This window comes from Rhinopithecus bieti, unplaced genomic scaffold (assembly GCF_001698545.2).
Source record: "Rhinopithecus bieti isolate Rb0 unplaced genomic scaffold, ASM169854v2 scaffold_17861, whole genome shotgun sequence".
Lineage (NCBI taxonomy): Eukaryota > Metazoa > Chordata > Mammalia > Primates > Cercopithecidae > Rhinopithecus > Rhinopithecus bieti.
Genome location: NW_016809830.1, coordinates 2951119 through 2962549, shown reverse-complemented (window position 1 = coordinate 2962549; position 11431 = coordinate 2951119). Strand labels below are relative to the sequence as shown.

Below are 11431 nucleotides of genomic sequence, written 5' to 3'. Positions count from 1 at the left end.
CCCTGACAGGGCTCAGCCAGTGCCATTGAATTGTGGATTTTAGTGACAAAGATGTCTTTTGACCACCCTGATGCTGTTGGTCCTTATAAAATGGGAGCGATGGCAATTAGTGTGGGATTGAAGTTCTTTTATCTGGGGGTCTCAGTTGTAACCTCAGTGTCTGGAACATATCAACACGAACCAAGGATGTATCTGAGCAGACAAAATCAGCACTAGAACATCCAAGCTGCTTGCAGTTTATTCATCAGGTAGAACCTCTTATTGGGAGCTTTTCATTGTTCATGTGACACATTTCTCACATGGTTACACAACTGCTTTTCCACTTCGCAATAGCTTAGAAGCATCAGAGTAGAGGGTTTCTGGTAGACAGTGGCCAGACAGGTAATACCCACTGAGAAGGAAGGATACAAACTATAAAAAAACAGATGCAAGGATTTCAGGAAGCAGCCCGGTGTATCCACAAAGGCGACACTGTGCTATAAGAAGACACTTAGGAAGAAGTTAAATGGCATTTGCCATACTGCATTTGAGATCAATTTAGGTTTTCATCCGGATTGGAAAGTTTCTACTACGGGGTAGGGTGAGCTTCAGTTTTTTCAAGAGGTGAGTGGTGGAACCTGTGGTTGATTTCCTAAGCCACAGGCCTGAGTCCTGCTCTTCCACCGCTTTCCCCCTTGACAATATGTTAACATTATGCAAATGCTAGAAAAACAGCTCCTGCAGACATGCACAAACACTCCAACAACCAGATTGTGGGCACTAAATCGCTCTTCTATTGAGATTCTGGACCTGCCACTGTCCCAGCAAGTTTGGGCAAATGAAACATTGTTGGGAAGAGAAGGAAGCCTAACCTTTCTAAGTTAGCAAGGAAGGAGAATTTCTAATTTAGAGGAAGCAAACCTGGGCATCTGGTCTTTAAAAAAAACCTCCCTAGGTGACTAATGTGTGGTCAGTATTGAGAACCACCGAGAAACAGACGTCTGCACACATTAGTTGAGAATAAATGTGATTAGGATGCTTGACTGTTCATATCTTCCTTCTCGGCTTCATGAAGTTATTTTCAGATTGCATAAGAAGAAACCAGAAACACACTGCATCTGTGTCATCCTTTCACCACCATTTCCCCCACTAAGATGATGCTAACGTCTCTGGATGGTCACTTGATTTCCAGGTGAGCCCTCATCTTACAAAGTAGCCTTTGGCCCAGGGCACTGGGCGATCAACTTAGTCTCATCCTGAGCTTCTGGGCTGAGATCCATCCTTTACCACTTGTGTTCATCAAGTAATCTTTATTTCTTTTTGAGTCAGAGTCTCGCTCTGTCGCCCAGGCTGGAGTGCAGTGATGCGATCTCGGCTCACTGCAAGCTCTGCCTCCCGGGTTCACGCCATTCTCCTGCCCCAGCCTCCCGAGTAGCTGGGACTACAGGCGCCCACCACCATGCCTGGCTAATTTTTTATATTTTTTAGTAGAGACAGGGTTTCACCATGTTAGCCAGGATGGTCTCGATCTGCTGACCTCGTGATCCGCCCGCCTTGGCCTCCCAAAGGGCTGGGATTACAGGCGTGAGTCACTGCACCCAGCCAGGTTCTCTTCATTTCAAATGAGGAGTATGGGGTGGGGTAGGATAGAAGGAGGAGTTGGGAGTCACACCGTGATTTAAGCCCTGCCTCAACCTACCAAACAGGAAATCTTTAACAAATTCAGACTCAGTTTCCCTATCTCCAGAATTAGCATCAGGTCAAGAGTTTATTGGATGCCTGGATTTAATCAAACAGCTTTACTATTTCTTCTTCAAGATCACTGAGTTTGAGTACTTAGAATTAATTAAAGCCCCCCAATCCTCTTGAACACTCTTCTCTATTGTCTTTGGCCATAAAATTCTACCTATATTTTCTCTGAATTTTAAGTCTCCCTGCCTAGATTGTTGCAGACATATCCTATGGCAGGGACATTTTTTCCCAGGGACCTTGCTTTTAGCTGCATGAAGCTTCAGGATGGTGCAGGGGGACAGAAACTTCTTTTACACTGAGTCTTGTTTCTGCGCCAGTTCTGTGCCAGGAGGGGAAAAAACGCTAGCTACACATGTGCTGTCACCAGGCCTTCTTTTGTAGGATTCCCTCTGGCCTCGCTCTCTTCTACAGTCCCATCACCCAAACACTCACTGTCATCTGCCTCTTCTCAGGTTTAGTGATTTCCCTACTAGTGTTTAGCTTCTGCCATACTGCAGGACATTTTCTTTAATAGGCCTTATTTTTGAGAGCAGTTTTAGGTTCATAGCAAAATTGAATGGAAAGTATAGAGGTTTCCCATATACCTCCTACCCCTACACAGGCACAGCCTCTACTACTTACCACCCCACCAGAGTGAGTCATTTGTTACAATCAATTAACCTACACTGATGCATCATTATCACCCGAAGTCCATAGTTAACATTGAGATCCACTCTTGGTGCTGTACATTCTGTGGATTGGGACAAATGTGTAATGACATCTATCCTTCATCATAGCACCACACAGAATAGTGTCATGGCCATAAAAAAATTCCCTGTGCTTCACCTATTCAGCCCTCCCTACCTTCAACCACTGATTATTTTACTGTCTCCAGAGTTTTCCCTTTTCCAGTATGTCATATAGCTGGAATCATGGTATGCGGCCTTTTCAGGTAGGCTTTTTTTTTTTTTTTTTTTTTTTTCTTACTTAGTAATGTACATTTTAGTTTTTTTCTATTTTTTTTTTTTTTTTTTTGAGGCGGAGTCTTGCTCTGTCAGCCAGGCTGGAGTGCCCTGGTGCAACCTCAGTGGTGCAGGTTTTTGTATGGACATCAGTTTTCAGACTCACTTGGGTAGATACCAAGAAACGATCCACGATTGGTGGATCATACGGTGACTGTGTTTAGTTTTGTAAGAAACGGCCACACTGTCTTCCCAAGCAGGTGTACCATTTTGCATTCCTGCCAGCGATGAATCAGCTTTTGTTGCTCTACTGCCTCTCCATAATTTGGTGTTCTCAGTGTTTTGGATTTTGGCCATTCTAATAGGTATGTCATTGTTTTAATTTGCAATTCCCTAATGACATATGATGTTGAACATCTTTTCATATTTATTTGCCATCTGTATACCTTGTTCTTTGGTGAGGTATTTGTTCAGGTCTTTTGCCCCTTTTTTTTTTTTTGAGACTAAGTCTCACTCAGGTTGGAGTGCAGTGGTATGATCTTGGCTCACTGCAACCTCTGCCTCCTGGGTTCAAGCCATTCTCCTGCCTCAGCTTCCCAAGTAGCTAGGATTACAGGCGCCCTCTACCACGCCCAGCTAATTTTTGTGTTTTTAGTAGAGACAGGGTTTCACCACGTTGGCCAGGCTGGCCTCAAACCCCTGACCTCAAGTGATCCGCCTGCCTCGGCCTCCCAAAGTGCTGGGATAATAGGCATGAGCCACCATGCCTGGCCCCATTTTTAAATTGGGTTATTTTCTTACTGTTGAGTTTTAAGAGTTCCTTGTATATTTAGAATAATAGTCCTTTTTTCAGATGTGTCTTTCGCCATGTATATTCTCCCAGTGTGTTGCTAGTCTCATTCCCTTAACATTGTCTTTCTCAGAGCAGAGGTTTTTAATTTTAATGGAGTCCTGCTTACCAGTTCTCTCTTTAGTGGATCATACCTTTAGGGCTATATCTAAAAAGTCATCACCATGTCCAAGGTTATCTGGATTTTCTCCTATGTTATCTTCTAGGAGTTTATAGTTTTGTGTTTTACATTTAGGACTGTGATCTATTTTGAGTTAATTTCTATAGGTGTAAGATCTGTGTCTAGATTAAGTGTTTTTGCATGTGAATGTCTAGTTCTTCCAACACCATTTGTTAAAAACACTATCTTTTCTCCACTCTATGGCTTTTGCTCCTTTGTCAAAGATCAGTTGGTTATATTTATGTGGATTTCTGGGCTGTCTGTTCTGTTCTGTTGATCAATGTGTCCATTCTTTTACCAACACTACCTCGTCTTAATTACTGTAGCTTTATAGTAAGTCCTGAAGTCGGGTAGTGTCAGTCTTCCAGCTTGGATTTTTTTCCTTAAATATTGTATTGGCTATTCTAGGTCTTTTGCCTCTCTCTATAAACTTTAGAATTCGTTTGTCTATACCCACATCGTAGCATTTTTATTAAGTGTTTATGTCTGGAGAAAACATGCAAACTTCCATTGCCATATTCCTTTGTAAGTCTCATTTCTCAACCCCATCTATGAGGTAGAATTCTTCTCTTTTTAAAAATCTCAATTTAATTTTTATCTGCTTGCCTTGATTTGTGCAATGGTATAGAAACGGCTGAGTTTCTTCCTCTCCCTGAGAATTATTGGGAGGTTCCTCTGTTATTTTTCTGTTTCACTGGACATGCCTGATATCCTTTCCAGCATCTGGTTAATTTCTTGCATCTGGGTATACATTCCCCCTCCCTCTTGGTTATCAGTTTCAAGCTCTCTTGATTCGATCAGTGGATTTAAAGGCAGATGGATTGATTTTGACTTCTCACTAAAGAAGGAACACAGCCTAACAGAATCAGCCTGCCATTTAGATAGAGCTCCTCCTACCTGGTAACACAAGGAATAGTCAACTGGAGCTTGATAGTGGATTAAAGACCCAAGGGGAGTCCTGTGATTCATTCTCAAATTTCACAAATCATCCTTCAGATGGTACATTTTAGTCCCTCATACCTCATGGTCCCACTTCATACATGGTTCATAGGCCAGATGCCTTTTCAATTAACATGGGAAACAAACATGAAAAAGAGCATTGAAATACCATTTTTCCTATTTTTATCCCTAAAATGTTATGTTTTCTACTCTGATTTTTTTTGAGACGGAGTCTCACTCTGTCGCCTAGGCTGGAGTGCAGTGGTACGATCTCGGCTCACTGCAAGCTCTGCCTCCCGGGTTCACACCATTCTCCTGCCTCAGCCTCCCAAGTAGCTGGGACTACAGGCACCTGCCACCGTGCATGGCTAATTTTTTGTATTTTTAGTAGAGACAGGGTTTCACTGTGGTCTTGATCTCCTGACCTCGTGATCTGCCAGCATCAGCCTCCCAAAGTGCTGGGATTACAGGTGTGAGCCACCGTGCCCAGTCTCTACTCTGATTTTTAATGGCTAAGTGAATAAAAAAAGGGTTTTAAATATTTTTTAAACTGAACAATGGTCCATACAAAAGCTTCCTGACACGTGTGTAGAAAGTCATAGTTTACAAAGGTCTGGCTTTTTATTTGCTCCCTGGCCATCAGGAGCAAGGCAGGCTACTGCACTCAAAGGCGTTGAAAGTAATGTCGACTATAAGAAACTAAGTGGAAAAACACTTCCCATGGAAAATGCCCTCCTCTGTGTTTTTAAATTTTCTTTTCTTTTCCTGTTTGAGATGGAGTCTCCTTCTGTTGCCCGGCCTGGAGTGCAGTGGTGCAATCTTGGCTCACTGCAACCTCTGCCTCCCAGGTTCAAGCAATTCCTGCCTCACCTCTCAAGGAGCTGAGACTACAGGCACCCACCACCACAACTGGCTAATTTTTGTATTTTTAGTAGAGAAGGGGTTTTTGCCATGTTGGCCAGGATGGTCTCAAACTTCTGACCTCAGGTGATCCACCCGCCTCAGCCTCCCAAAGTGCTGGGATTATAGGTGTGAGCCACCACGCCTGGCTAATTTTTGTATTTTTAGTAGAGATGGGGTTTCGCCATGTTGGCCAAGCTGGTCTTGAACTCCTGAACTCAGGTGATCTGCCTGCCTTGGCCTCCCAAAGTGTTGGGATTACAGGTGTGAGCCACTGCACCTGGCCTAAATTTTGTTTTCAAAGAACCTCTTCAGTCTGTTGCTTCCAAGATGACCTCTCTGACCACATGCTTCTCATGAGAAGAGAAGAAGCTTCTCTTACACATTTCTAGACTTTCTCCAGACTGAGTAAGATCCTCAAGGTGGAAAATTTAGATGAGAGGATCCTTATAAAGTCCAAAGAAGTGATGGAACTTCTAGGGAGTTGTGGATGCCTGATGTTTAATACGTAATGCGTTCTCACTTTCCAAATGCATTTTGATACGGGAATCTGTTAGGTTCAGTTAGCAGAAACACCCAGAACACTTCTCAAGGTATTAGACTAGAGAATGACTTGGGGTGATCCACAATAATTTCCTGTTTCTCGGAAGCAAAGAAGACAGAACTTTGGGGAACGCCAACGTTGAAAGGGTGAGTGGAGAAGTCCACAAAAGAGCACGATAAGAAGTGGCTGAACTGCAGGAGGAATCCAGGACAGAGGGGTGGTACGGACTCCTCCATCAGAGGGGTGATATGGACTCCTCAACATCCTCCATATCACCCAGGGAGGGAGAGATCTATGTATGCAGCCATGAGATCATGGAAAAAAGAAAAAGCATCTCACTGGTGACCAGGGTTTGAGAGCTGGTTTAATGGAGGGGCAGAAGTCAGATTTGGGTGGGGTGAAGAGTGAATGATGTCAGAGGCTGATCAACATTAACATTTTGTTGAGCATTGTATGCAAGGCGCTAAAGCCACCAGCCTTGGTTTTGATCCTACACATACGGCAGCAATTTTCTATTTTATTTTCGTAGCCCAGACACCTGATGCATTTATCTTACTAAACAATCATATTCGGCTGGGTGTGGTGGCTCACACCTATAATCCCAGCACTTTGAGAGGCCAAGGTGGGCGGATCACCAAGTTAGGAGATTGAGACCATCCTGGCTAACACAGTGAAACCCTATCTCTACTAAATATACAAAAAATTAGCTGGGCGAGGTGGCAGGCGCCTGTAGTCCCAGCTACTTGGGAGGCTGAGGCAGGAGAATGGTGTGAACCCGGGAGGCAGAGCTTGCAGTGAGCCGAGATCGTGCCACTGCACTCCAGCGTAGGCAGCAGAGCAAGATGGAACTTGATCTGCACTACAGACAAATCGAACCTAATAGACATTTACAGAACGTTTTTATCCAACAGCTGCAGAATACACATTTTTCTCAGCACACAGAACTTTCTTGAGGATAGACCATATGTTAGGTCCCAAAACAAGTCTCAAATAATTTTAAAAAATTAAAATTATATCAAGTATCTTTTCTGACCACAATGGAATAAAAATAGAAATCCATAACTAGAGGAACTTTGAAAACCACACAAATACATGGAAATTAAACATGCTCCTGAATGGCCACTGGTCACGAAATGAAAAAGGAAATTTTAAAATTTCCTGAAACAAATGAAAATGGAAACACCATACCCAAACCTGTGATACAGCAAAAGCAATATAAAGAGGAACATTTATAGTAATAAACACCTATATTAAAAATACAGAAAGACTTCAAATAAATAACCTAACTAGAAAAGCAAGAGCAAACCAAAGGCAAAATTACTAGAAAAATTTATGACCAGAGCAGAAATTAAAACACTGAGACTAGAGAAAATTACAAAAGATCAATGAAAAAAAGTTTTTTTAAAAAAATAGGTAAACAAGGTTGCTGTTTGGACTCTTGTGAAGATGGCTTGAACTGCCTCATGGTTCCCGGCCAACCAGGACAGGTTTATTTGTATCTATCCTGCTTATTTAAGTAATAAGACCATTGCAGAGGGAAGGCGAATCCCCATAAGTGAGGCTGTTGAAAATCCTACAGCTACAGAGATTCAAGATGTGTGTTCAGAAGTTGGACTTAATGTATTTCTTGAGAAAAATAAAATGTACTCTAGAGAATGGAATCATGATGTCCAATACAGAGACAGAGTCCGGGTCCAGCTCAAAACAGGAAGATGGCGGCCTCTGCCTTCCTGTCATGTAAGTCAGTAATGTTGTTTGCAGCAAAATAACACCGAAACTAAAAGAAGGACACAAAAAACAGGAGATGGTGACCAAAGTCTTCAACAAGGAGAGGGAAGTAGAAAAGGGAAAGCAAAGAAAAAGAAGTAACCTAGTATCAGCATCGAGTTTGCAGAAACATGAATGGAGGCTTCGAATTTGTATTGGAGGAAAACAGAAGCTTTTTTTATATCATTTAACTGAACTTTGAACCCTTGTGAAAGATGGGAACCTCTCATCTTTATCATCGAAGTTGACAGTTAAATAAATTTACATCAGAAGTTTGCATCTCGCTTTTATGCAGTATAAAAGAAGTTTTTAGTCTTTCAGTGCAGTTTTTTGGAAGAAAAAATATTTTTAAATGGACAATGTACAATAAGTTACTTGAAATAAGTTACCTGTTTCAGATAAATTTCAATTCGATTTGAAATAAACATTTTGTCTACCTTTTAAGTTAATGAAATAAAATTTGAAACCGAAAAAAAAGTAGGTAAACAAAATTGGCAAACCTTTAGCCATACTAAGAAAAAAAGAGAGAAGGCCCAAATAAAATTATAGACAAAAGGAGACATTACAACTGTTACCACAGGAATTCAAAGGATCATCACAGACTATTATGAGCAACTATATGCCAATAAGTTGGAAAAAGTAGAAGAAATGGATAAAAGCTCTCAGCAAACTGCATATAGAAAGAATATACCTCAACACAATAAGGGCCATATTTGACAAACCCACAGCTAATATAATACCAAACAGGGAAAACTGAAAACCTTCCTTAAGATCTAGAACAAGGAAAGGATGTCCAGTTTCACCACTTTTATTCAACATAGTACTAGAAGTCTTAACCAGAGCAATTACATAAGAGAAAGAAATAAAGGACATCCAAATTAGAAAGGCAGATATCAAATTATCCTTGTTTCAAATGACATGATATTATATTTAGAAAAACCTAAAGATTCCACCAAAAAACTATTAGAACTGTAAATTTAATAAAATTGCAGGATACAAAATTAACATACAAATCAGTAGCATTTCTATATGCCAACAGTGAACTATCTGTAAATGAAACCAAGAAAGCAATTCCGTTTACCATAGCTGCACATAAAATAAAAGAGCCAGACCCATAGATTGTACCTGTAATCCTAGCCACTCAGGAGGCTGAGGCAAAAGGATCGCTTGAGCCCAGGAGTTCAAGGTTCACTCCACTGCACTCCAGCTTGGGTAACAGAGTGAGATCCCCATCTCTAAAAAAAAAAAATAATGATGATAATAAAATAAAATATCTAGGAATAAACTTAATCAAAGAAGTGAAAGATCTCTACAGTGAAAACTATGAAACATTGATGAAAGAAACTGAAGCAGACACCAAAATATGGAAAGATTCCATGTTCATGGATTGGAAGAAATAATATTGTTAAAGTGTCCATACTACCCAAAGCAATTTATGGACTCAATGCAATCCCTATCAAAATACCAATGACATTCTTAACATAAAGGAAAAAACAATCCTAACATTTATATGGAACTGTAGAAGACCCCAAGTAGTGAAAGGAATCCTGATTTAAAAAAAATAGCAAAGCTGGGGTATCATGTTACCTACATAATACAAAGCTGTACTAACTAAAACAGCAGAGTGCTGGCATAAAGACAGACACATAGACCCATGGAACAGAATAGAGAACCCAGAAATAAACCTGCATATTTACAGCCAATTAATTTTTGACAAAGGTGCCAGGAACATACGTTGGGGAAAGGACAGGCTCTTCAATCAATGGTGCTGGGGAAACTGGATGTCCATATGCAGAAGAATAAAACTAGACCCCATATTTCTCAATATATACAAAATAAAATAAAATGGATTAAAAAGTTATATCTAAGACCTGAAACTATGAAACTCCTAGGAGAAAACATTGGGGCAATTCTCCAGGACATTGGTCTGGGCAAAGGTTTCATGAGTAAAACCTCATAAGCACAGGCAACCAAAGCAGAAATGGACAAATGAGGTCACATCAAGCTAAAAAGGTTCCACACAGCAAAGGAAACAACTAACAAAGTAAAGAGACAACCTACAGAATGGGAGAAAATATTTGCAAGTTATTCAATTGAAAAGGGAACAATAACCAGAATATATAAGGAACTCAAACAACTCAATCGCAAAAAACAATATATATAAATGGGCAAAAGATATGAACAGACATTTTTCAAAAGACAACTTATAAATGGCCAATAGGTATACTTAAAAATGGTCAACATTACTAATCATCAGGGAAATGAAAATCAAAACCACAATGAGGTATCATCTCACCTCAGTTAAAATGGCTTTTAGCCAAAAGACAAAAAGTGTCAGATGCTGGTGAAGATGTGAAGAAAAAGGAATGCTCATACACTGTTGGTGAGAATGTAAATTATTACAGCCATTGTGAAAAACAGTATGGAGGTCCCTCAAAAAACTAAGAGTATAACTATTAAATGATTCAGCAATTCCACTTCTGAATATATAGCCAAAATAAAATAACTCGGTATGTCAAAGAGATATCTGTGCCCCGTTGTTTATTGCAACACTATTCACAACAGCCAAGATATGGGATCAACTTAAGTGTCTACAATAAATGAATAAAAAAAAGGTACATATACAGAATGGAATATTACTCAGCCATAAAAAGAATTAAATTCTGTCATTTGCAACAACGTGGATAAAATGGGAGGACATGAGGTTGAGTGAAATAAGCCAGGTACAGAAAGACAAATATTACATACTCTCACTCATGTGTGGGAGCTAAAAAAATTGATCTTGTAGAGGTAAAAAGTAGAACAATGGTCACAAGAGGCTGGGAAATGTAGTGGGGAGTGGGGAGATAAAGGAGGCTTTGTTAATGGGTACAAAATACAGTTATATAGAAGGAATAAGAGCTATGGTTTGGTATTACAATAGGGTGAATATAGTTAATAATAATATTGTATAATTTCAAAATAACTAGAGGATTGGAATTGGAATGCTTCTAACAAAAAGAAAAAGTAAATATTTGAGGTGATGGATATCCCAATTACCCTGTCCATTACACGTCATATGCTTATATTGAAATATCACATGTTCTCCCTAAATATGTACAACTATTATGTATCCATAAAATTTTTTTAAAACATAAAGAAATGGTCAGATTCAGGATATACTTTGAAGGGTTTTTGGCCTGAGACACTTCAAGGATAATGTCATTTGTCCAGATGGTGAAGATTGTGGGTGGAAGTTAGATATTCAGTTTGGGACACAGTAAAGTCTGTGATGCTATTAAACACTCAAGTTGAGATGTTGAACAGGCAGTTGTATGCATCAATATAGAGTTCAGGGATGAGTTTGAGGCTGGAGATATAAACTTAGCAGTTGTTAGGTTAACGATACTATTTAAAAGTCATAAAACTGGATGAGTTTATCAAAGGAATGAATGTAGATATTTCTTTATGCCTGAAAATCTTCCTTTAACTATTTTGTAGTGCAAACCTGCTTACAGTGAATTCTTTCAGCTTCTGTTTGCTGAGAAAGTCTTCATTTGCTTTGATTTTGAAAAATATTTTTGCTGGATAAAGAAACCTAGGTTGACAGATATGGTTTT

The 11431-nt window shown here is 39.9% G+C and overlaps 1 pseudogene; it reads left to right on the top strand.

Annotated features, from left to right (window-relative positions):
• The first annotated feature begins 7511 nt into the window (after positions 1-7511).
• On the top strand, positions 7512-7934 carry LOC108541051 (signal recognition particle 19 kDa protein pseudogene; annotated as a pseudogene).
• Positions 7935-11431: the final 3497 nt, after the last annotated feature.